The following is a 27,215-nucleotide window of genomic DNA, read 5'->3' as shown; positions in this document are numbered from 1 at the left end:
CAAAAACAGCAAAAACAGAGTCCAGCACACATCAACAACCTGGGAAACAGAGGCAAAATAGTTATGGGAGACCACGCCAAGGATGCCATTAAACAAACACTTTGAATCACCAGAAAGGTAATCATCTACAAACATATCAAAGTAGATGTCCACGCTAAATCCCTTATGTGTAGAGTGTTTCTTTCCCAGCACCCACCCCAGCGCATGAACACTTTTTGATATTTGGGGCAATTCACAATTATGCTTTCATAGCTGTTTTTCCAGAAATATAATCCAGACTTAATAAGTGGCATTGGCATCCACACTGATTAAAAAAGTACCAAGATTATGATTTCCCTGAATGGAACTGAGGAAATATGCAAAATGTGGCAAAGTTTAGGTTTTTTTATTAAACCTGGGAAAAAGTGCTGTGCAAGAAAGTGTTTTTTCTAAAACTGGTATCAACAACAGTTTTGCTATACTAAGATTGTGCTTTGCCAAGCATTCAGAAACAGGCAAAGTTGAAAAAGAGATGTTTTACCACAGTTTTTTAAAATTTTATAAGTGGTGTCCTCTACTCCTATTTTCAGGGCTTAAACATCTTCGCAGTTGCAGGCATGAAACCAGAAAACTATACGTTTTTGAAAATCGACAAAATTCTGAATAGAACAATGGATCATTTATGTTAATAGTTCATGGTTCTTCCACTCCCAAAGAAACTACTTGTTGAAATAAAAAATAGTGAAAATAAGAAAGAAAAAAGAGAAATAGGTGACAATATTTTAATTTGTAACTTTTTGCACTGGAGGTTGATCTATAAATGTAATTATGCAATTATGCAGGTAAAATTATTCATTTTGCAGTGACATATGGGGTAGATTTGCACTGCGTTGTGTTAATTTGTGTTTAGGAACACACTTAAAGTGGCTTTGCATGGCTTAGTATATACCAGATAAGGACTTGCATTACATTGCATCACACAATGACCACACAAATCTTTAGTAAATCCATCTCATTGTGTTTGTTGGTTGTTTACAAACACACCATACCTAGACTGATCAGTTGAACTGCAGCTTTAATGATTTGTCATAGTGTTTCAACCGTGCATCAATTCATACAGTAAAGTCTAATGAATAATAAATTAGTATGAAAGAAGTAAAGCTATGTATTCGGGAAATGTGCCTACTATTTTGAGTGTACAAGTAAGAGATATTCATACTACTCTGAATTTACCATAACTCATAATAACAGGAGATTTTACAAAATGTGCTGTTGTGGTCACATTACCTTCCAAATGGAATAAAAAATGTATATAATAGGAAAAGTCCAAAAATACATCATGCAACATCAAGGTTTTTCATTTGAATTACATTGGTTCTTGGAATGGGGTAGCTATGGAATTAGGGATGAGGCTGGACAGCACCCACGGAAACCCCCCATCCACAGAAATGTCTGAAAACTAGGCAGCCAAGGAAGTCCAATGTGGTGTAACTTGCATTGATCCTAATATTTTTTTTTCAGAGTATGTCTTGCAAACTTCAAAATGTGTTTGATATCATAAAGCTTGCTTATCAATCTGTGATGGAAGGTTCTGGAATCTGCAATGCTTAACAGAGGTCCTACTATCCAGTGATCCCACTCTTCCCGAAATAAAAAACATACTTCACTCTGTAGGTGGGTCTGTCACCCTTGTCAGGAAGGAACCCAAACCTCACAGTGGAAACATCTATATTTTTGCTTTGAATTGCATTCAATCTGGAATGGGAATAGGTGTGGTGTGTAGGCTTTGGGTTAGCCGTTGACCTGAGAAACCTCCCAGACCTAGAAATTTCTGAAAACCAGACCGGTAGGGGCTTAGTCAGAATTGTAGGAAGATTGAATGGTTTAACATTCCTTGTTGAGAGGTAATTTGAAACTTAGAATCGAGATTTCACTATGGCTGTACAACTAAAACATCCCCACTTGATTAAGAGCTGTTTTTTGTCTTGACTATGTGCTAGAAGACATATAGCAATGTAAACCCTCACTTACATAGTGAAGTATGCTTTTTCATCAGATCCACCTGTGTTGAACTTGGAACATCATTTTACTGTGCTGACTGGCAGTTGTACTGAGCACTAGTGGCACTAGTGTGCCACGATTACATGTGGACCTGTATGTGTGGTAGTGAGGTGTATGATTCTAGTAAGACCTACGTAAGTAGATGTGGGTGTAGTGACCTGTGTGACACTTCTACCCTGGCTTACTGCGTTCTACATATGCATAAGATCCTTTCGTTAAAAAGTCGAGACTAAGCTCTTACTATCTCTCAATGTCTCTGGCAGTCATTACAACCCTGGCGATCGGTGTTAAGGCGGCGGTAAGACCGCCAACAGGCCGGCGGTAAAAAAAATGGAATTACGACTGTGGCGGAAACCGCCAACATAGACAGCCACTTTAATGCTCCGACCGCCACGGCGGTGTAGGAAAGTACCATCTTGCCTGGCATGTTACCCCCATATTTCACTGTATATATGTTGTTTTAGTCTATGTGTCATTGGGACCCTGCCAGGCAGGGCCCCAGTGCACATAAGTGTGCCCTGTATGTGTTCCCTGTGTGATGACTAACTGTGGTTATGCTCTCTCTGCTTTCCAAATTGTCACTAACAGGCTAGTGACCAATTTCACCAATTCACATTGGCATACTGGAACACCCTTAAAATTCCTCAGTATATGGTACTCAGGTACCCAGGGTATTGGGGTTCCAGGAGATCCCTATGGGCTGCAGCATTTCTTTTGCCACCCATAGGGAGATCTGACAAATCTTACACAGGCCTGCCAGTGCAGCCTGAGTGAAATAACGTCCACGTTATTTCACAGCCATTTACCACTGCACATAAGTAACTTATAAGTCACCTATATGTCTAACCTTCACCTGGTGAAGGTTGGGTGCAAAGTTACTTAGTGTGAGGGCACCCGGGCACTAGCAAATTCCCCGGACTTTGTGAGTGCGGGGACACCATTACACACGTGCACTATACATGGGTCACTACCTATGTATAGTGTCACAATGGTAACTCTGAACATGGCCATGTAATATGTCTAGGATCATGGAATTGTCACCCCAATGCCAATGCTAGCAACACCTGAAGGAGCCTATCAGAAGGAGTCTCTGACGTCACCTGATGGCACTGGCCACTCAGAGCAGTCCAGTGTGCCAGCAGCACCTCTGTTTCCAAGATGGCAGAGGTCTGGAGCACACTGGAGGAGCTCTGGGCACCTCCCAGGGGAGGTACAGGTCAGGGGAGTGGTCACTCCCCTTTCCTTTGTCCAGTTTCGCGCCAGAGCAGGGCTAAGGAGTCCCTGAAACGGTGTAGACTGGCTTATGCAGAAATGGGCACCATGTGTGCCCATGAAAGCATTTCCAGAGGCTGGGGGAGGCTACTCCTCCCCTGCCTTCACACCTTTTTCCAAAGGGAGAGGGTGTAACACCCTCTCTCAGAGGAAGTCCTTTGTTCTGCCATCCTGGGCCAGGCCTGGCTGGACCCCAGGAGGGCAGAAGCCTGTCTGAGGGGTTGGCAGCAGCAGCAGCTGCAGTGAAACCCCGGGAAAGGCAGTTTGGCAGTACCTGGGTCTGTGCTACAGACGACTGGGATCATGGGATTGTGCCAACTATGCCAGGATGGTATAGAGGGGGCAATTCCATGATCATAGACATGTTACATGGCCATATTCGGAGTTACCATTGTGAAGCTACATATAGGTAGTGACCTATATGTAGTGCACGCGTGTAATGGTGTCCCCGCACTCACAAAGTCCGGGGAATTGGCCCTGAACAATGTGGGGGCACCTTGGCTAGTGCCAGGGTGCCCACACACTAAGTAACTTAGCACCCAACCTTTACCAGGTAAAGGTTAGACATATAGGTGACTTATAAGTTACTTAAGTGCAGTGTAAAATGGCTGTGAAATAACGTGGACGTTAGTTCACTCAGGCTGCAGTGGCAGGCCTTTGTAAGAATTGTCAGAGCTCCCTATGGGTGGCAAAAGAAATGCTGCAGCCCATAGGGATCTCCTGGAACCCCAATACCCTGGGTACCTCAGTACCATATACTAGGGAATTATAAGGGTGTTCCAGTAAGCCAATGTAAATTGGTAAAATTGGTCACTAGCCTGTTAGTGACAATTTGAAAGAAATGAGAGAGCATAACCACTGAGGTTCTGATTAGCAGAGCCTCAGTGAGACAGTTAGTCATAACACAGGTAACACATTCAGGCACACTTATGAGCACTGGGGCCCTGACTAGCAGGGTCCCAGTGACACATACAACTAAAACAACATATATACAGTGAAAAATGGGGGTAACATGCCAGGCAAGATGGTACTTTCCTACACAACCCCCCCCAAACGAAGGACAATAAGACTAGCCAAGACCTGATGAGTCTTCATTGTCTAAGTGGAAATATCTGGAGAGTCCATCTGCATTGGAGTGGCCACTCCCAGTTCTATGTTCCACTGTATAGTCCATTCCCTGTAGGGATATGGACCACCTCAATAATTTAGGATTTTCACCTTTCATTTGTTTTAGCCAAAGTAGAGGTTTGTGGTCTGTCTGAACAATGAAGTGAGTGCCAAACAGGTATGGCCTCAACTTCTTCAGTGCCCAGACCACAGCAAAGGCCTCCCTCTCAATTGCAGACCAACGCTTTTCTCTAGGGGTCAACCTCCTACTAATAAAAGCAACAGGTTGATCCTGGCCCTCAGAATTAAGTTGTGATAGGACTGCCCCTACTCCTAATTCAGATGCATCAGTTTGGACATAGAATTTTTTTAGAGTAACAAGGGCTTTTCAGGACAGGTGCAGAGCACATGGCCTGCTTCAGCTCCTCAAAAGCTTTCTGACAGCTAGCTGTCCACAATACCTTTTTAGGGATCTTTTTGGATGTGAGGTCATTAAGAGGGGCTGCAATGGAGCCATAGGGGGTGATTCTAACCCTGGCGGTCGGTGATAAAGCGGCGGCCAACCCGCCAACAGGCTGGCGGTCCAAAAAATGGAATTCTGACCCTGGCGGGAACCGCCAACACAGCCCGCCACATTAAGACTCCGCCCGCCACGTCGGTACAGACAAACAGCGCGGCGGTCACCGCCAACAGACAGGTGGCAGATAATGTACCGCCCACAGTATCATAACTCACCAATCCGCCACCTTTTCCGGGGCGGGAGCCCCGCCGATAAAAACACGGCGGAAACAGACTACGAACGGGAAAACGCTCACCTCTACGCACTCCACGAGGAAGGAGGACAGCATGGAACCCGAATTAAACATCCTACCTGCTCTCGTCTACCTGCTCATCTACCACGAGTACGAACGCCGGCGCAGACGACAACGGTGAGTACAGCACCTACGACACACGGGAGGGGGGAGGAGGAAAGCTTACGGCACACTTATATGCGACCCCCACCCCCCCAAACTATGTACACACCAATGCAGAGCAACAAGTCACAGTGACACCACCCAAACCCCCCTGAAAAATGCAAAGACATAATTAAATTTATGTACAAAATAGGCTCTGAAAAGTAATGGTCAACTAGCCAAAAAATCAATATCAAAATAATTCTATATACAGTGCAATGGATAACCGAGGCAATTAGTCCTGCACATCAAAAGAAAATCGAAGTGTCCGTGGGACAAAGTGTAACAACACAAGGGCAAAGCCCACACAGGAGACCTGAGTCCTCTGGAGAGAACACTGCAGGGGCATCTGATGAAAAAACTACAGGCACCTCAGGGGGAAGGGAAGGGGGGTGCACCACAGCCACATGAGTCCACGACGCCAGATCCACGAAGGGGCCACCATGCCTACTGTGCCATCCTGGGGAGTGCAAAGCCACAGTCTCTCAAGTCTCTACAGTAGGTGGGTTGCCCACTGTTCCATCCTGGGGAGTGCAAAGCCACAGTCTCTCAAGTCTCTACAGTTGGTGGGTTGCCCACTGTGCCATCCTGGGGAGTGCAAAGCCACAGTCTCTCAAGTCTATACAGTAGGTGGGTTGCCCACTGTGCCATCCTGGGGAGTGCAAAGCCACAGTCTCTCAAGTCTATACAGTAGGTGGGTTGCCCACTGTTAAATCCTGGGGAGTGCACAGCCACAGTCCATCAGGTGGATTACAGTCTCCACTGGTCAAGGAGGAGGCATGGTGGGCACAGTGAACCATTAACAGTGCATGCAGGAAGGGCCCAGCGGAGCGGTGGTTGAGACGGCGGGGCCCAGCGGAGCGGTGCTTGACAGGAAGGGCCCAGCGGAGCGGTGGTTGAGACGGCGGGGCCCAGCGGAGCGGTGCTTGACAGGAAGGGCCCAGCGGAGCGGTGCTTGAGACGGCGGGGCCCAGCGGAGCAGTGCTTGACAGGAAGGGCCCAGCGGAGCGGTGCTTGAGACGGCGGGGCCCAGCGGAGCGGTGCTTGACAGGAAGGGCCCAGCGGAGCGGTGCTTGAGACGGCGGGGCCCAGCAGAGCGGTGCTTGCCAGGAAGGGCTCAGCGGAGCGGTGCTTGAGACGGCGGGGCCCAGCGGAGCGGTGCTTGACAGGAAGGGCCCAGCGGAGCGGTGCTTGACAGGAAGGGCCCAGCGGAGCGGTGCTTGACAGGAAGGGCCCAGCGGAGCGGTGCTTGACAGGAAGGGCCCAGCGGAGCGGTGCTTGAGACAGCGGGGCCCAGCGGAGCGGTGCTTGACAGGAAGGGCCCAGCGGAGCGGTGCTTGAGACGGCGGGGCCCAGCGGAGCGGTGCTTGACAGGAAGGGCCCAGCGGAGCGGTGCTTGAGACGGCGGGGCCCAGCGGAGCGGTGCTTGACAGGAAGGGCCCAGCGGAGCGGTGCTTGAGACGGCGGGGCCCAGCGGAGCGGTGCTTGACAGGAAGGGCCCAGCGGAGCGGTGCTTGAGACGGCGGGGCCCAGCGGAGCAGTGCTTGACAGGAAGGGCCCAGCGGAGCGGTGCTTGACAGGAAGGGCCCAGTGGAGCGGTGCTTGACAGGAAGGGCCCAGCGGAGCGGTGCTTGACAGGAAGGGCCCAGCGGAGCGGTGCTTGAGACAGCGGGGCCCAGCGGAGCGGTGCTTGACAGGAAGGGCCCAGCGGAGCGGTGCTTGAGACGGCGGGGCCCAGCGGAGCGGTGCTTGACAGGAAGGGCCCAGCGGAGCGGTGCTTGAGACGGCGGGGCCCAGCGGAGCGGTGCTTGACAGGAAGGGCCCAGCGGAGCGGTGCTTGACAGGAAGGGCCCAGCGGAGCGGTGCTTGACAGGAAGGGCCCAGCGGAGCGGTGCTTGACAGGAAGGGCCCAGCGGAGCGGTGCTTGAGACGGCGGGGCCCAGCGGAGCGGTGCTTGAGACGTCGGGGCCCTGTTCAGCGGTGCTCTTCTGCACGGCGGGGCCCTCTTCAGCGGTGCTCTTCTGTACGGCGGGGCCCTCTTCAGCGGTGCTCTTCTGCACGGCGGGGCCCTCTTCAGCGGTGCTCGTCCAGTGAGTCAAGGGAGCCAGACCTGGCCTGGACTCCCTGCTCAGTCGCCCTCCGACCGTGCTGTTGCTGGACCCTTCGGTGACGGAGTCCTGGGCCCTTTGGTGTCCTCCCTAACACCCGGGATGGGGCTTGTGGGCCCCTCCTGCTCCGCGCTCCTGCTGGCTGACTTCTCCGCCCTGCTGCCCTTTCGCTCCTTAGATGGGGCTCTCGGGCCCTTGCCTCCCCTAGATGTTGTGGCTGGTGAAGTGGGCGAACTTTGCTCCTTAGGGGCAGCCGTGTCAAGCCTCTCACGGCGGCCCTTTAGTTTCCTGGTCCTCTTGCCTGGGGGGGGCTGGCTGTCCCCTTGCTGCTGATTGAAGTGTCACTGCTGGCAAAGGGTGGACTCCAGAACCCATGCACCACAGTGACACTCGAAGCTGGGCTGGTGGTGGCTGAGGTGCTCTTGGGACTCTTTGCAGATGGAGGGGGTGGGTCAGTGGAGGGAAAGAGGTTAAGATTAGCGAGGAAAAGTTTTTTAGGACCAAGGTAAAGGGTAGGAGAAGTGGTGATGGGAGTGGAGGAAGAGGATGTGGTTGTAGGAGAGTCAGGTGTGCTGTCTTTGGGTGCAGGTGCTTGTGCTGGAGGCTGTCGTGAGGTGGATGGCTGTTGGGTGGGTGTCTGCCTGCGTTTGTGTGTCTTGGAAGAGGGGGTGACAGACACAGTGGGAGAGGACACAGGGGACGTGTAAATGGTAGTGGGGGTGGTGACTGCACGTGTGCGGACTGTACTGGAGGGTGTGCTGGTGATGGAAGCACTGGCTGATGGTGGTGTGCATGCAGGTGTGAGTGTAGACATCACAGGGAGGGAGGAGGGAGACGAGGAGGAGGGGGACACAGAGGTGGTAGTGACTGTTGGAATGTCTGCATCTGGGTGTTGCTTGCGTGAATGCTTGTGGGTTCTGTGGTGCTTGTGTCTGGATGAGCTGCCCTTGGGTGTTGAGGTGTGTGCAGGCTGGTCTGATGGTGTGGATGGGATAGGCTGAGGAACAGGAGACAGAGACAGGGTGGAGGCAGTCAGAAGAGGGAGGCTGGAAACTGGGACAATGGCTGCCGTCAGTGCTGAGGCCAGAGCATTGAACGATCGTTGATGGGCAGCCTGACCCGAATGAATGCCCTCCAGGTAGGCATTGCTCCGATGCACCTCCCTTTCTACCCCCTGGATGGCATTCAAAAGGGTAGTCTGCCCAACAATGATGGTCCTCAGGAGGTCAATGACCTCCTCACTGAGGGCAGCAGGGGTAACAGGGGCAGGGGCTGAGGTGCCTGGGGCGAAGGAGACGCCCGCCTTCCTGGGCGAGCGGGCACAGAGCTTAGGCTGAGGGGCTGCTGGGAGGGCGGGTGCGCTGGGTGGCGGCTGTACCTGTAGAGGCGGGGGGCCCGGATGTTGCCGCCACCGCTAGGGAGCTCCCATCCGAGGACGTGTCGGTGTCGCTGGTGTCACCACCGGTCCCCGTTGTGGTGCTCCCCTCGCCCTCCGGATCACTGGTGCCCTTGGTGTCTGTTCCTGGGCCCACCGGGGCCTTGTGACTTGCAGCTCCCTCGTGCTCCGATGCCAATTCTCCTCCGCCTGATGATGCTAATGCCCACATGCACAAGAAGATGAAGAAGAAGGGTGGGGGGAGAAAAACGAAGACCAGGTTGAGTGCATGCAATGTCAACACCGTTGGCGGAGAGGACAGACACAGGAGCCTCATGCACTAAGCCGCGCATTCGGGGTACACTACTCAGTACTTCTGACTAGGACAACAGGTCTAGAGACGACAAACGCGCACATGTGTGATGCTGGACCATCGATAGCTGTACTTGTCACCCTACAGAGGTGGGGGCCGGGAGCACAGGGCCATGCCTTAAGGAGAGGACTACACTACAGAAAGCGCCCTGGCCTAATGTCACCCACAACCCTCCTCCCCCACCCAGACGCCTCCACTGCGCAGAGAGATAGCAGAATGTGCTGATACTCACCCCCTTGTGTCTGCTGTGATGTCTTCAAGCGCCCATCCAAATCAGGGTAGGCCACCGCCAGGATCCGGGACATCAGGGGGGGTCAGGGTACGACTGGCACCCCTCCTAGGTTGGGAGGCCATCCCCAGCAGTGACTCGGCGGTCTTTCTGGTCCCGCGGCGGATGTCCTCCCACCTCTTGCGGCAGTGGGTGCCCCATCTGACGTGGACCCCCAGGGCCCGGACTTCCTTGGCGATGGCACGCCAAATGTCCACTTTCTGATGGGCGCTGACCTATTTGACATGTACAGGGTGGGAAGGAAAAATTCATCAATTTTCTGCATGTTAGATGCGATTGGCCCCCCTCCCCAACCTTGCCATATGGCACATGCTCTCATCTGTCGTGCGTTGCACTCCTCATTCGCCCCCCACCAACTTACATCCACCCCACTCCACACAGCGGTGTGCATCCAGTGTACTTACCTGTTGGTCTGGAGGACCGTAGAGTAACCCCATCCACAAGTTTCTCCAACTCCTCAGACGTGAAGGCAGGGGCCCTTTCCCCAGTCGCAGCAGCCATTGTCACTTCCAGACCGAGGTCACAGCAGCACTTGCAGTATAGGTCCTCTCCTGTGGATGATCAGGTCTCGAGTGATTAAGCAGATAGAAAATGGCGGTCATGCCCGCGGCGGTGCGTACCGCGACCGCCGGCGCACCTCGTCATTGGCTCCTGAAACCCATAGGCTTCAATGTTAGCCAATGCGGCTTTGTATAGCAGTCTTCGACCGCCTACCGCCACGGTGTGCCACGCCAGCGCATTGACCTCACATCCCATTGTCCCACTTCACAGGTCAGGCAGCCGCCATTTCAAGGGCCCACATGGCATAATTTGTACTGAGTCACACAGGCCTAGGCCTTGCATTGCCACACATACACGCCTTTCAATACATAGATAATCGTGTGCTCGGCATGCTGTGGTGAACGTACCTGTGATTTGCTTGACTCTGTGCTCCATGTTGTCCTTCCTAGGCACCGTCCGCTGGGACTTGCGAGGAGAAGGATGAATCCTCGCGTGTACCGACCACTGGTGGACCTGTCGACAATGGAAGAACGCCATATCATACTATGATACCGACTTGACCGAGCCACTATACATGAACTGTGTGCCCAGCTGGAGCCAGCCCTGATGTCCCCCATCCGCCAACCCACAGGAATTCCCCCTCTAGTGCAGGTTCTGTCAGTCCTCCATTTTTTGGCAAGTGGCTCATTCCAGACAACAGTGGCCATGTCATCTGGAATGTCTCAGCCTATGTTTTCTAAAATTTTGTCTAGAGTGTTGTCTGCCCTGACGAAACACATGCGGAGCTACATTGTATTCCCTGAGGAGGTTGATTTGGCCACTGTGAAGGGTGATTTTTATGCCCTTGGACATATCCCCAACATAATTGGTGCCATTGATGGGACCCATGTGGCTTTAGTACCCCCAAAAGACGATGAGCAGGTGTACAGAAACAGGAAAAGTTACCATCTATGAACGTCCAGGTGGTCTGTTTGGCTGACCAGTACATCTCCCATGTGAATGCCAAGTTCCCTGGGTCAGTGCATGACGCGTATGTGATGCGTAATAGCAGCATCCCTTATGTGATGGAACAGCTACAGAGACAACGTGTGTGGCTAATTGGTGACTCTGGTTACCCCAACCTGCCTTGGCTATTGACCCCAGTGAGGAATCCCCGGACCAGGGCAGAGGAACGGTACAATGAGGCCCATGGGCGAACTAGGAGGATCATAGAAAGAACCTTTGGCCTCCTGAAGGCCAGGTTTAGGTGCCTGCATATGACAGGGGGATCCCTGATGTACTCACCAAAGAAGGTGTGCCAGATCATTGTGGCCTGCTGTATGCTTCACAATCTGGCATTGCGACGTCAGGTGCCTTTCCTGCAGGAGGATGGTCCAGATGGTGGTGTTGAAGCAGCTGTGGAGCCTGCGGAGAGTGAAGAGGAGGAAGACGAAGAAGACGACCCAGACAACAGGGACAGAGTTATCCAACAGTATTTTCAGTAGCACACAGGTAAGAATCACCCACGCCATTTAACATTTACTGAAAGCCCCCTGCATCTTTACTTTGTGTATTTCCCCCAGTTCTTTTAAACTGATGTTTGATTTTCCCTTCCCTTTTCAGTGCTGTATGACCCACTGCGTGACTTCTGCTTGGTTAGCCCATGGACTAATGCTTATTGACATCGGTATGTTGTCATCACAAAAATAACAGAACATTATTGATCAGTAATGTGTTATACATTTGTAAATAATACAGGCTGACTCCTGAATGATTTCAGTGCAATGAGTGATTTATTTATAGTGCTAGATATTGGTACATGATATTAAAACGGTGATGGGTGAGGGTGGAGTTATGTCCATGGCAGAGCCCAGTTCTCAGTTTCACAGGTGCATTTTCCATATGCCTGTGGAAGGATGGATCAGGGGCAGTTCAAGGTTGGACAGGGTGACACTGTGGGTCAGTGGGATGACATCAGGGGGTATCTTATGCTGGCGGGGGTCTTGGCATCCTACTCTGTCTTCCTGTGAGATCTCAGGTTCCTCTTGCGGGGTGGTTGTTCTTCAGCAGGAGGTGGGGTTCTGGTGGGCTGTCGTTCTGTGGGGGCCTCCTGGCCACTAGCGCCGGCGGAGGTGGTAGGCTGTTCCTGGGTAGTGACAGGGGCCCTTTGTGGTGCCACATGGTCCCGCAGCGTGGTTTCTATCCGGTTGAGGGCCTGGACTATGGTCCCCATAGCGGTAGCGATGTTCCTGAGTTCATTGCTGAACCCCATGTACCGTTCCTCCTGCTGTGCCTGGATCTCGGTGAACCTGGCCAGTACCGTCGCCATCGTCTCCTGGGAGTGATGGTATGCTCCCATGATGGTGGTGAGGGCCTCTTGGAGAGTCGGTTCCCTGGGCCTGTCCTCCCCCCCCGTCGCACAGCAGCCTTCCCAGTTGCCCTGTTTCCCCGGGCCTCTGTCACCTGGACGGTGTGCCCACTACTACTGCCCCCAGGTCCCTGTTGTTGTTGGGGTGTTGGGTCAGCCTGGGTGCCCTGTAGTGGCGGACACACCGCTGATTGACGCGTCCGCGAGACAGAGGCATGGGCCCGCTGGGTGGGAGCTGTGCTGGTGTTCCCAGAGGGGGTTGGGTCTGCTGTGGCCTGTGTCTGTGTGTGGGGAACCGACTGTCCAGAGGTCCCCGATGGTCCGGGCTGGTCATCAGGTTCTAGGTCGACAGAGCTGCTGTCCTCGCTGGGGGCCTGTTCTGGGGGTGGGATGGACAAATCTGGACCCTCCGTGGCGGTGTGTTGGCGTTCGGGCCCTGCAGGGGTAAAGGAGTATGGTTATTGTTTCTGTGTGTGCCATGGCGTGCATTTTGAGTGCCCTTGTCCCCCAGTGCTGGCATTCCCTTGTGGGAGGTGTTGTGAGGGTGGTGGGTGTATGGGTATGTGCAATGGTCATGCTTTGGTGGTGGCTGTCTATGGTTTGTGTTGGCATTCAGGGGTTGGTGTTGTTTAGGGTGGGCTGTGCTGGTGAGACATTGGCAGGGAGGTTGTGTGCTGGGGGGTTGTGATTGGGGGTGAGGGGGGGGGGGTTGGCATGCTGGTGGTTGGGGGGGGGTGAAGTAGTTGAGATTTGACTTACCAGAGTCCATTCCTCCGTGTACTCCAGCGAGGCCATCAGGATGCAGGATGTTTACTACCTCTTGCTCCCATGCTGTGAATTGGGGTGGAGTGGGTGGGGGTCCGCCGCCAGTCTTCTGCACAGCGATGTTGTGTCGCGACACCATCGAGCGCACCTTCCCCCGTAGGTCGTTCCACCGCTTTCTGATATCTTCCCGATTTCTGGGATGCTGTCCCACAGCGTTGACCCTATCTACGATCCTTTGCCATAGCTCAGCCTTCCTTGCTATAGTGGTGTGCTGCACCTGTGTGCCGAAGAGCTGGGGCTCAACCCTTATAATTTCCTCCACCATGACCCTGAGTTCTTGGTCCGAGAACTTGGGGTGTGTTTGGGGTGCCATGGGGTGGTGTGGATGAGGTGTGGGGTGGTGTTTGTGGTGATGTGCATGGTGATATGTGGTGATGTGTGCGTAAATGTGGTGTAGGTGATGAAGTTGGGTTCCTGTGTGTGTTGGGGTTTTCGATTGCTGTGCTCGCTCTCTCTATCTCTATCTCTATCGCCTTCTCTCCGATTTCCAACTAGTGGGGGTTTGTGGGTGATGTGGGTGTGTGTTTTATAGTTGATTGGATGTGTGGAAGTGTTGTTTGTATGTGTGTCAGGTGTGTGTATTTCAAATTGTCCAATGTGGCTGTGTTTTGGAGCTGTGTGTGTATTTTGAGCGCGGCGGTGTGTACCGCCAATGGAATACCGCGGTTGAAAGACCGCCGCGTGGATTCGTGGGTCAGAATGGCATGGGCGTGTTTGTGTTGGCGTGACAGTGGAGGTTTGGTCATCTCCAGTTTTCCGCGGCCCGCTGATGAGGCGGCCTTCCTTGGATGTCGGATTTTTGGCGGTTTCACAGTTGGTGGTCAGAATGACCGTGGCGGTTTGCCGCAGCGGTAGGATGGCGGACTTCTGACCGGCGGTAAGGGCCTTTTACCGCCGAGGTCAGAATGACCCCCATAGTTCTTAATGAACCTCCTGTAATACCCAGTGAGGCCTAGGAAGGCTCTCACCTGAGTCTGAGTAGTAGGGGGAACCCAATCTATAATAGTTTGGATTTTCCCCTGAAGTGGTGCAATCTGTTCCCCACCAACAAGGTGTCCCAGATAAACCACCTTCCCCTGCCCTATCTGGCACTTTGAAGCCTTGATAGTGAGGCCTGCCTTTTGCAGGGCCTCCAAAACTTTCCATAGGTGGACCAGGTGATCATCCCAACTGGAGCTAAAGACAGCTATATCGTCCAAATATGCTGCACTAAAAGCTTCCAGCCCTTGCAGGACTGTGTTCACCAACCTCTGAAAAGTGGCAGGTGCATTTTTCAATCCAAAAGGCATTACTGTGAATTGGTAATGGCCTCCAATGGTTGAAAATGCAGTTTTCGGTTTAGCATCTTCTGATGATTTGATCTGCCAATACCCTGCAGTCAAATCAAAAGTGCTTAGATACTTGGCAGATGCCAGTGTATCTATGAGCTCATCTGCCCTGGGTATAGGGTGAGCATCAGTTTTGGTTACCTGGTTGAGACCTCTATAATCTACACAAAACCGCATTTCCTTCTTTCCATCCTTGGAATGAGGTTTTGGTACAAGTACCACAGGAGAGGCCCATGGACTTTCAGAGTGCTCAACCACTCCCAGTTCTAACATTTTCTGCACCTCTTGCTTTATGCAGTCTCTGACATGGTCAGGCTGCCTATAGATCTTACTTTTGACAGGTAAGCTGTCTCCAGTATCTATAGTGTGCTCACACCAAGAAGTGGTACCTGGCACAGTAGAGAAGAGTTCAGAAAACTGACCCAGGAGATTTATGCAATGGTCTTTCTGCTCAGCAGTAAGACAATCAGCCAAAACTACACCTTCCACTAGAGCATCTTGTTCTGTGGAAGAGAAGAGATCAGGTAGAGGATCACTGTCTTCTTCCTGTCCCTCATCAGTTGCCATGAGCAGGGTCAGATCAGCCTTGTCATAGTAGGGTTTCAGGCGATTGACATGGAGCACCCTAAGGGGACTCCTGGCAGTGCCTAAGTCAACTAAGTAGGTGACTTCACCCTTCTTTTCAACAATTGTGTGGGGTCCACTCCATTTATCTTGGAGTGCTCTTGGGGCCACAGGCTCCAAGACCCACACTTTCTGCCCTGGTTTGTACTGAAGCAAAACAGCCTTCGGGTCATGCCATTGCTTTTGGAGCTCTTGGCTGGCCTGAAGGTTTTTACTGGCCTTTTTCATGTACTCAGCCATCCTTGATCTGAGGCCAAGTGCATAATCCACAATATCTTGTTTTGGAGCTTTTAAAGGTTGTTCCCAACCCTCCTTGACAAGTGTTAGTGGACCCCTAACAGGGTGTCCAAAGAGGAGTTCAAAGGGGCTGAAGCCCACTCCTTTCTGGGGTACCTCCCTGTAGGCAAAAAGGAGGCATGGTAAAAGGATATCCCATCTCCTGCGGAGTTTTTCAGGGAGTCCCATAATCATGCCTTTGAGAGTTTTGTTAAATCTCTCCACCAGTCCATTTGTTTGTGGATGATAGGGTGTAGTGAACTTGTAAGTCACACCACACTCCTTCCACTTGGCCTTTAAGTAAGCAGACATGAAATTGCTTCCTCTGTCTGATACCACTTCCTTTGGAAAGCCCACCCTAGAAAATATTCCCAGGAGGGCCTTTGCCACTGCAGGTGCTGTAGTGGTCCTTAAAGGAATTGCTTCAGGATATCTTGTGGCATGGTCAACTACCACTAAGATAAACCTATTGCCTGAAGCAGTAGGAGGGTCAAGGGGGCCAACTATGTCAACCCCTACCCTTTCAAAGGGAACCCCAACCACAGGCAGTGGAATAAGGGGTGCCTTTGGGGTGCCACCTGTCTTGCCACTGGCTTGACAGGTTTCACAGGACTTACAAAATTATTTTGTGTCCTCAGACATTCTAGGCCAATGAAACAAGGGAACAAGCCTGTCCCAAGTTTTCATTTGTCCCAGATGTCCAGCTAGGGGAATGTCGTGGGCTAGAGTTAAGAGGAACTTTCTGTACTCCTGAGGAATCACTAACCTCCTGGCAGTTCCAGGCTTAGGATTCCTTGCTTCAGTGTACAAGAGGTTGTCCTCCCAGTAAACTCTGTGAGAGTCACTGACATCCCCATTAGCCTGTTTGACAGCTTGCTGTCTTAGACCCTCTAGTGTGGGACATGTCTGCTGTGCCACACTCAGCTCCTCCCTGGCAGGCCCCCCTTCACCCAAAAGCTCAGCAGTGTCTGCTTCCAGCTCCTCTGGTGTAGGTTCTGCACAGGGTGGAAATTCTTCTTCCTCAGAAGTAGAATCCACTGTAGAGGGAGGGATAGTAGGCAGTGCTTTACTTCTACTAGCCCTAGCTTTAGGGAGCACTTGGTCCATTGTTCCAGGATCCAAGTCACCCTGTCCTTTTTGCTTTTTGGCCTGAGCCCTGGTTAAAGCAAAAATATGCCCTGGGATGCCCAGCATTACTGCATGGGCCTCCAACTCCACATCTGACCAAGCTGATGTCTCCAAATAATTTCCTAGTAGACAGTCTACAGGTAAATCTGAGGCTACCACAACTTTCTTTGGACCAGTAACCCCCCCCAGTTGAGATTTACAACAGCCATGGGGTGGCTAAGTGTGTTGTTGTGAGCATCGGTTACTTGGTACTGGTGACCAAGTAGGTGTTGTTCAGGGTGGACCAGTTTCTCTATCACCATTGTGACACTGGCACCCGTGTCCCTATAGGCCTGAACCTCAACACCATTTATTAGGGGTAGTTGCTAGTACTTATCCATGTTAAGGGGACAAGCAACCAAGGTGGCTTAATCAATAGCCCCCTCAGAGACTAACACAGCCTCTGTGGTCTCCCTAATCAGACCAACCCCAACTAAGTTACCAAACGTGAGCCCAGCTACTCCCTTGGATTGGCTATTAGTAGGTTTGCTCCCACCACCACTGCTATTAGTAGGGACACTAGGTGTAGCAGTAGGGGTTGTAGTGGTAGGAGGCTTGGTCTTTTCTTTGGACAACTGGGATCTGCTGTCCAATGGCCTTTTATTTTACATAAATAGCACCATAGTTTCTTTTCTTTGTTTTGATTTGAAAAGGATTTGGGCCCACCACCCCCACCAGAGTGTTTTTGTGGGCTTGATGAAGACTCATTTTTAGATTTGTCCCCACCCTTGTCAGAAGACTTACCATCCTTCTTCTTGTTGCCATCTTTGTCGCCCCTTGTATGAACTTTTCTGTTCACCCTTGTTCTGACCCATTTGTCTGCCTTCTTTCCCAATTCTTGGGGAGAGGTCAGATCAGAGTCCACCAAGTACTGGTGCAACAAATCAGACACACAATTATTAAGAATATGCTCTCTCAGGATCAAGTTATACAGGCTGTCATATTCAGTAACCTTACTGCCATGTAACCACCCCTCCAAGGCCTTCACTGAATGGTCAATGAAATCAACCCAGTCTTGTGAAGACTCCTTTTTGGTCTCTCTGAACTTTATCCTGTATTGTTCAGTGGTTAAGCCATAACCATCCAGGAGTGCATTCTTAAGAACTTTGTAATCATTGGCTTCACTTTCTTTCACAGTAAGGAGCCTATCCCTACCTTTTCCACTAAATGATAGCCATAGGATAGCAGCCCACTGCCTTTGAGGGACATCCTGTACAGCACAGGCCCTCTCCAGTGCAGCAAACCACTTGTTAATGTCATCCCCCTCCTTATAAGGGGGAACTATCTTATGCAGATTCCTGGAATCATGCTCTTTTGCAGGATGACTATGGGGAATACTGATGGTGCCACCATGGGTTTCTAAACCCAACTTCTGTCTTTCCTTCTCTACTTCTAAGGTCTGTCTATCCAATTCCAGCTGTTGCTTCTTGAGCTTCAGTCTGGGTTGTTCCACTCTCAATCTATTGAGCTCCCTTTCTAACAGTCTGTCATCAGGGTGGGTGGGAGGGACATGCCTTGAAACAGAAGTATGATGAGAATGGACAGAAGGAGACCGAGGTCGTGCAATGCAGGTTAGAGTGCCGTGGACCCAGGCTGGACTGTGCACAAAGGATTTCCGCCGGAAGTGCACGGAGGCCGGAGTAGCTGCAAAAGTCGCAGTTCCCAGCAATGCAGTCTGGCGTGGGGAGGCAAGGACTTACCTCCACCAAACTTGGACTGAAGAGTCACTGGACTGTGGGAGTCACTTGGACAGAGTTGCTGGATTCAAGGGACCTCGCTCGTCGTGCTGAGAGGAGACCCAGGGGACCGGTGATGCAGTTCTTTGGTGCCTGCGGTTGCAGGGGGACGATTCCGTCGACCCACGGGAGATTTCATCGGAGCTTCTAGTGCAGAGAGGAGGCAGACTACCCCCACAGCATGCACCACCAGGAAAACAGGCGAGAAGGCGGCAGGATCAGCGTTACAGAGTTGCAGTAGTCGTCTTTGCTACTTTTTTGCAGTTTTGCAGGCTTCCAGCGCGGTCAGCAGTCGATTCCTTGGCAGAAGGTGAAGAGAGAGATGCAGAGGAACTCGGATGAGCTCTTGCATTCGTTATCTAAGGAATCCCAAGAGACAGAGACCCTAAATAGCCAGAAAAGAGGGTTTGGCTACCTAGGAGAGAGGATAGGCTAGCAACACCTGAAGGAGCCTATCAGAAGGAGTCTCTGACGTCACCTGATGGCACTGGCCACTCAGAGCAGTCCAGTGTGCCAGCAGCACCTCTGTTTCCAAGATGGCAGAGGTCTGGAGCACACTGGAGGAGCTCTGGGCACCTCCCAGGGGAGGTACAGGTCAGGGGAGTGGTCACTCCCCTTTCCTTTGTCCAGTTTCGCGCCAGAGCAGGGCTAAGGGGTCCCTGAACCGGTGTAGACTGGCTTATGCAGAAATGGGCACCATGTGTGCCCATGAAAGCATTTCCAGAGGCTGGGGGAGGCTACTCCTCCCCTGCCTTCACACCTTTTTCCAAAGGGAGAGGGTGTAACACCCTCTCTCAGAGGAAGTCCTTTGTTCTGCCATCCTGGGCCAGGCCTGGCTGGTCCCCAGGAGGGCAGAAGCTGTCTGAGGGGTTGGCAGCAGCTGCAGTGAAACCCTGGGAAAGGCAGTTTGGCAGTACCTGGGTCTGTGCTACAGACCACTGGGATCATGGGATTGTGCCAACTATGCCAGGATGGTATAGAGGGGGCAATTCCATGATCATAGACATGTTACATGGCCAAATTCGGAGTTACCATTGTGAAGCTACATATAGGTAGTGACCTATATGTAGTGCACGCGTGTAATGGTGTCCCCGCACTCACAAAGTCCGGGGAATTGGCCCTGAACAATGTGCAGGCACCTTGGCTAGTGCCAGGGTGCCCACACACTAAGTAACTTAGCACCCAACCTTTACCAGGTAAAGGTTAGACATATAGGTGACTTATAAGTTACTTTAGTGCAGTGTAAAATGGCTGTGAAATAACGTGGACGTTATTTCACTCAGGCTGCAGTGGCAGGCCTGTGTAAGAATTGTCAGAGCTCCCTATGGGTGGCAAAAGAAATGCTGCAGCCCATAGGGATCTCCTGGAACCCCAATACCCTGGGTACCTTAGTACCATACACTAGGGAATTATAAGGGTGTTCCAGTAAGCCAATGTAAATTGGTAAAATTGGTCACTAGCCTGTTAGTGACAATTTGAAAGAAATGAGAGAGCATAACCACTGAGGTTCTGATTAGCAGAGCCTCAGTGAGACAGTTAGTCATAACACAGGTAACACATTCAGGCACACTTATGAGCACTGGGGCCCTGACTAGCAGGGTCCCAGTGACACATACAACTAAAACAACATATATACAGTGAAAAATGGGGGTAACATGCCAGGCAAGATGGTACTTTCCTACATATATACAATTAAATACACCAAGAACACAAGTTCAAGGGAGTCCACCATCATAGTCCGTGGATCACTGGGCCCAAAAGGCATGGGCGAGGCCCACACAAGACGGAGAGAACACTGCAGGGGCATCAGATAGAAATAAAACAGGCACCTCAGGGGGAAGGGAAGGGGGGGAACCTCAGCCGGTTGAGTGCACGAAGCCAAATCCACGAGGGGGCCCCATGCCCACTGTTCAATCCTGGGGAGTGCAAAGCCACAGTCTCTCAAGTCTCTACAGTGGGTGGTTTGCCCACAGTTCAATCCTGGGGAGTGCAAAGCCACAGTCTCTCAAGTCTCTACAGTGTGTGGTTTGCCCACTGTAAGATCCTGGGGAGTGCAAAGCCACAGTCTCTCAAGTCTCTATAGTGGGTGGTTTGCCCACTGTTCAATCCTGGGGAATACAAAGCCACAGTCTCTCAAGTCTCTACAATGGGTGGTTTGCCCACTGTACAATCCTGGGAAGTGCAAAGCCACAGTCTCTCAAGTCTCTACAGTGGGTGGTTTGCCCACTGTTCAATCCTGGGGAGTGCAAAGCCACAGTCTCTCAAGTCTCTACAGTGGGTGGTTTGCCCACTGTACAATCCTGGGGAGTGCAAAGCCACAGTCTCTCAAGTCTCTACAGTGGGTGGTTTGCCCACTGCTTTATTCTGGGGAGTGCAAAGCCACAGTCTCTCAAGTTGATGGCAGTGTCCACTGGTTCTGGAGGAGGCTTTGTGCCCAGTGTGCTTCATCCTGCCAAGGACTGAGGTAGTGGATGTCAATCTCTACTGGTTCTGGAGGGGGCTTTGTGCTCAGAGTGCTTCATCCTGCCAGGGACTGAGGTAGTGGATGTCAATCTCCACTGGTTCTGGAGGGGGCCTTGTGCCCAGAGTGCTTCATCCTGCCAAGGACTGAGGTAGTGGATGTCAATCTCCACTGGTTCTGGAGGGGGCCTTGTGCCCAGAGTGCTTCATCCTGCCAAAGACTGAGATAGTGGATGTCAATCTCCACTGGTTCTGGAGGAGGCCTTGTGCCCAGAGTGCTTCATCCTGTTTGTGGCGTCCTCAGTAGCGTCAGAGCTTTTGGCGCTCATGGGCCTGCAGTGCTTGTGGCAGCGGTGTCTTTGGCAGCCGTGCTTGTAGCGGCGGTGTCCTTGGCAGCGGTGCTTGTGGCGGCGGTGTCCTTGGCAGTGGTTCAGCTGCTGGCGGTCTTGTCCTGTTCAACGGTGTTTGTGGCAGCGGTGTCCTTGGCAGCGGTTCAGCTGCTGGCGGTCCTGTCTGTGGCAGTGGGGCTGCTGGCGGTCGCCTCCTGGGCAGCGGGGCTGCTGCTGGCAGTCCTGTCTGTGGCAGTGTGGCTGCTGGAAGTCGCATACTGGGCAGCGGGGCTGCTGCTGGCGGCCCTGTCTGGGGCAGTGTGGCTGCTGGTGGTCGCCTCCTGGGCAGCAGGGCTGCTGCTGGTGGTCCTGTCTGGGGCAGTGTGGCTGCTGGCGGTCACCTCCTGGGCAGCGGGGCTGATGGCGGTCTTGTCCGCCGTGCTGATCTTCCCAGACTTGCCAGTTTTCTTGTGCCCCTTTCCCACCTTGGATGGTGTCGCAGCTGTCTCCACACTCCCAACTATACCACTGGGAGCGGCTTTGGTGGCTGGTGTCTTTCCCCTCTCCCGCCGGGCACTGGCCAACTTTTGGTGCTTGACAGGTGGGGGACTGTCTGTGCTGTGGCTCCTTGCCACACTGCCTGCCCTGCTGCCTGGTGCACTCCATAATCTGGTGACTACTGGCACCACTGGTCCCGCCGATGTTGTGGCTGAGGTGCCAGGTTGGGACCTGGAGAGTCGGGCCCTAGGAGACTGACAGGGTGGGGGAGGTGAGGGAATGAGGTCAAGGTTGGACAGGAAAGGTTTCTTAGGAACACTGGGACAGGTAGCTGGAGGAGGTTTGGGAGTGGAGGAAGAGGTTGTGGTCGTGGGAGGTGTACGTTTGCTGACTTTGGGTGAAGGTGCATGGGCTGGAGGCTGTCATGAGGTGGATGGCTGTTGGGTGGGTGTGTGGCTGCATTTGTGTACCTTGGGAGGTGGCTTCACAGACACACTGGGAGAGGACACAGGGGATGTGTGAATGGTGGTGGGGGGTGGCGACTGCACGTGAGCGGGTGTGGTGGTGGGTGTGCTGGTGATGGACGTAGTGGATGAAGATGTAGTGCATGCAGGTGTGAGTGGAGACGAGACAGGGAGGGAGGAGGGAGACGAGGGGGACACAGTGGAGGCAGTGGATGTTGGTGTGTCTGCATGTGTCTGATGCTTCCGTGAGTGCCTGTGGGATGTGTGGTGCTTATGTTTGCCTGAGCTTCCTTTGTGTGTTGAGGTGTGTGCATGCTGGTCTGATGGTGTGCTTGGGATAGGCTGAGGTACAGGGGTGTGGGTCTGGGTGGAGGAAGTTGGAGGGGGAGGCTAGAGACAGGGACAGTGGCTGCCATCAGTGCTGAAGCCAGAGTCTGAAAAGCTCGCTGAAGGGCTACCTGACCAGAATGAATGCCCTCCAGGAATGCATTGGTTTGTTGCAAATGCCTCTCTACACCCTGGATGGCATTCAAAATGGTACACTGCCCAACAGTGAAGGACCTGAGGAGGTCAATGGCCTCCTCACTGAGGGCAGCAGGGGTGACAGGGGCAGGGGCTGAGGTGCCTGGGGCGAAGGTGATGCCCACCCTCCTGGCTGAGCGGGCACGGGGCAAAGGCTGAGGGCCTGCTGGGAGGGCGGTACTGATAGGGGGGGTGGCGGCTGTACCTGTAGATGCGAGGGGCACAGATGGGGCCGCCACTGGAAGGGAGCTCCCATCAGAGGAGGAGTCGGTGTCGCTAGTCTCTGGTCCTGTCCCCACCGTGGAGCTCCCCTCGCCCTCTGTCCCACTGGTGAATTCGGAGTCCATAGTCTCGCCCTCCAGGGCCATGTGGGATGCAGCTCCCTCCTGCTCCGGTGCCACTGCTCCTCCGCCTGAAGATGCTAATGCACACAAGTACAGGGAGACCACAAAAAGGGGGGGGGGGAGACAGTAGAAAGACATGTTGAGTTCATGCAATACCGCTACCGTTGGCGGACACGACAGACACAGAAGCTCCCTGCACTACGCTGCGCACTTGGGGTCCACTATTCGATCCCTGGGACATGGCTTACAAGGCTATGGGCGATTTCTGCACACATGGATGTCACAGGAGCCTGACTAGGTGTAGTTGGCACAGTACACAGGTGGGGTGGGGTGCCACAGGGACTGCCGGAAAAAGGGGACTTTACTAGCAAACTCGCCCTGGCCTAGGGGAACCCACAGCCCACCTCCCCCACCCAGACACCTACAATGTGCGCTGAATCAGCTGAATGAGAGTGTACTCACCCCCTTGTTGCTGCTGTGATGCCCTCAAGCGCCCATCCAGCTCTGGGTACACCACCGCCAGGATCCTGAACATCAGGGGGGTCATGGTGCGACGGGCACCCCTCCCCAGATGCACGAGCCATTGTCTCTTCCAGACTAGTGACACAGCAGCACTTGCAGTGTAGGTTCTCTCCTGTCGAAGATCAGGTATTGAGTGATTAAACAGTGAGAAAATGGCGGTCACATCCACGGCGGTGCGTACCGTCACCGCCGGCGTACATCGTCATTGGCTCCTGGGACCCATAGGGTCCAACGTTAACCAATGCAGAATTGCGCCGCGGTCTTCGACCGCCTACTGCGACGGTGTACAATGCCAGCGCAGTTACCTCATATCCCATTGTCCCACTTTACAGGTCAGGCAGCCGCCATTTCAGGGGCCCACATGGCTTTATTTTTTACTCCGTCACAAATACCAAGGCCTTTGCTAAACACTCATACAGGCAAATTTCGGTTTATAAATAGTTTTCTGAGTAAGCTGTGTTTACGTACCTCAGAGTTGGTTGACTCTGTGCTCACTGTTCTCCTCCATAGGCACCGTCCGCTGGGGCATGTGAGGAGATGGCAGCATCCTCCGGTGTACAGACCGCTGGTGGATCTGTCGACAATGGAGGAAAGACATGTGATCATCACCTACAGGCTTGATCGTGCCACAGTCCAGGAACTCTGTGCCCAGTTGGAGCCAGACCTGATATCAGCTATCCTCCATCCCACAGGAATCCCCCTCAAGTGCAGGTGCTGTCAGTACTCCATTTCCTAGCAAGTGGGTCTTTTCAAACAACAGTGGCAATAGCATCAGGGATGTCCCAGCCTATGTTTTCCAACGTGTTGTCCAGAGTGTTGTCTGCCCTGCTGAAACACATGCGGAGCTACATCGTTTTCCCTCAGGTGAAGGATTTGCCTACAGTGAAAGGTGACTTCTATGCCCTGGGACACATCCCCAATATCATAGGTGCCATTGATGGAACACATGTGGCCTTGCCCCCCCGCAGGAGTGAATAGGTATACAGAAACCGGAAGAGTTACCATTCGATGAATGTGCAGATGGTGTGTTTGGCAGACCAGTACATCTCCCATGTTAATGCAAAATTCCCTGTCTCAGTGCATGACGCTTGCATCCTGCGTTATAGCAGCATCCCTTATGTGATGGGGCAACTCCAGAGGCACCGGGTGTGGCTATTAGGCGAGCAACTGGAACCAAATCAGTGGGAATAGTTGTCTGGTCCTGGGGATGTCCCTAAGAGTTAGTGTGTGTCCAAAAGTTGTCCCTCGCCCTTTGCAGGTGACTCTGGTTACCCCAACCTGTCATGGCTACTGACCCCAGGGAGGAATCCCAGGATAAGGGAGGGAAACGCTATAATGAGGCCCATGGGCGAACTAGGAGGATTATAGAGAGGACCTACGCCCTCCTGAAGACCAGGTTCCGGGGCCTTCATATGACAGGTGGTTCCCTATTCTACTCACCAAAGAAGGTGTGCCAGATCATCGTGGCCTGCCGTATGCTTCACAACTTGGCTTTGTGACAACAGGTGCCTTTTCTGCAGGAGGATGGTTCAGATGGAGGTCTTGTGGCAGCTGTGGAGCCTGTGGACAGTGAAGACGAGGAAGCTGAAGAAGAGAACAACGACAACAGGAACTCAGTGATCCTGCAATACTTCCAGTGAGACATAGGTAAGAAGACAAACCTGCCTGCTACATGTACTTTAAAACTACTACCTCTCTACTGTCTGTCCTTTTCACCCAATGTATAGTCACTGAGTTGTCACTTTCCCTTACGATTTTACAGATGCGGGTCCCACTGTGTGACATCTGCTTTGTTTCCTCATGGACTAGAGCTGTGTGACATAGGTATGTTGACATTACATTTGAAAGAGCATTTTGTCACTGTAATTGCTAATTTACTAATTCGAAATCACAGACAGACTCCAGATTGTTTTGTGCTGTAAGGGTGTTTATTTAAGTGCTCAATATTGGAGAGGGTTGTTAAATGGTGAGGGGTGATGGTGGAGGAATGTCCATGGCGGAGTCCAGTCTATTGGTCTCACAGGTGCATTGTCCAAAGGGGCATAGGAAGTGAAGCTGGGGCAGTTTGAGGATGGACAGGGTGACAAGGTGGGACAAAAGCATGACAATCAGGGTGGTCTTATTGCTTGGCGGGGCCTTGTCCGTGCTGTGGCTCCTTGCCACACTGCCTGCCCTGCTGCCTGGTGCACTCCATAATCTGGTGACTACTGGCACCACTGGTCCCGCCGATGTTGTGGCTGAGGTGCCAGGTTGGGACCTGGAGAGTCGGGCCCTAGGAGACTGACGGGGTGGGGGAGGTGAGGGAATGAGGTCAAGGTTGGACAGGAAAAGTTTCTTAGGAACACTGGGACGGGTAGCTGGAGGGCGTTTGGGAGTGGAGGAAGAGGTTGTGGGAGGTGTACGTTTGCTGACTTTGGGTGAAGGTGCAAGGGCTGGAGGCTGTCATGAGGTGGATGGCTGTTGGGTGGGTGTCTGGCTGCATTTGTGTACCTTGGGAGGTGGCTTCACAGACACACTGGGAGAGGACAAACGGGATCTGTGAATGGTGGTGGGGGTGGTGACTGCACGTGAGCGGGGTGTGGTGGTGGGTGTGCTGGTGATGGACGTAGTGGATGAAGATGTAGTGCATGCAGGTGTGAGTGGAGACGAGACAGGGAGGGAGGGAGGAGGGAGACGAGGGGGACACAGTGGAGGCAGTGGATGTTGGTGTGTCTGCATGTGTCTGATGCTTCCGTGAGTGCCTGTGGGATGTGTGGTGCTTATGTTTGCCTGAGCTTCCTTTGTGTGTTGAGGTGTGTGCATGCTGGTCTGATGGTGTGCTTGGGATAGGCTGAGGTACAGGGGTGTGGGTCTGGGTGGAGGAAGTTGGAGGGGGAGGCTAGAGACAGGGACAGTGGCTGCCATCAGTGCTGAAGCCAGAGTCTGAAAAGCTCGCTGAAGGGCTACCTGACCAGAATGAATGCCCTCCAGGAATGCATTGGTTTGTTGCAAATGCCTCTCTACACCCTGGATGGCATTCAAAAAGGTACACTGCCCAACAGTGAAGGACCTGAGGAGGTCAATGGCCTCCTCACTGAGGGCAGCAGGGGTGGCAGGGGCTGAGGTGCCTGGGGCAAAGGTGATGCCCACCCTCCTGGCTGAGTGGGCACGGGGCAAAGGCTGAGGGCCTGCTGGGAGGGCGGTACTGGTAGGGGGGGTGGCGGCTGTACCTGTAGATGCGGGGGCACAGATGGGGCCGCCACTGGAAGGGAGCTCCCATCAGAGGAGGAGTCGGTGTCGCTAGTCTCTGGTCCTGTCCCCACCGTGGAGCTCCCCTCGCCCTCTGTCCCACTGGTGAATTCGGAGTCCATAGTCTCACCCTCCAGGGCCATGTGGGATGCAGCTCCCTCCTGCTCCGGTGCCACTGCTCCTCTGCCTGAAGATGCTAATGCACACAAGTACAGGGAGACCACAAAAAGGGGGGGTGGAGACAGTAGAAAGACATGTTGAGTTCATGCAATACCGCTACCGTTGGCGGACACGACAGACACAGAAGCTCCCCGCACTACGCCGCGCACTTGGGGTCCACTATTCAATCCCTGGGACATGGCTTACAAGGCTATGGGCGATTTCTGCACACATGGATGTCACAGGAGCCTGACTAGGTGTAGTTGGCACATTACACAGGTGGGGTGGGGTGCCACAGGGACTGCCTGAAAAAGGGGACTTTACTAGCAAACTCGCCCTGGCCTAGGGGAACCCACAGCCCACCTCCC

Source organism: Pleurodeles waltl, chromosome 8, assembly GCF_031143425.1.
Source record: "Pleurodeles waltl isolate 20211129_DDA chromosome 8, aPleWal1.hap1.20221129, whole genome shotgun sequence".
Lineage (NCBI taxonomy): Eukaryota > Metazoa > Chordata > Amphibia > Caudata > Salamandridae > Pleurodeles > Pleurodeles waltl.
Note: the sequence above shows the minus strand (reverse complement) of the source record.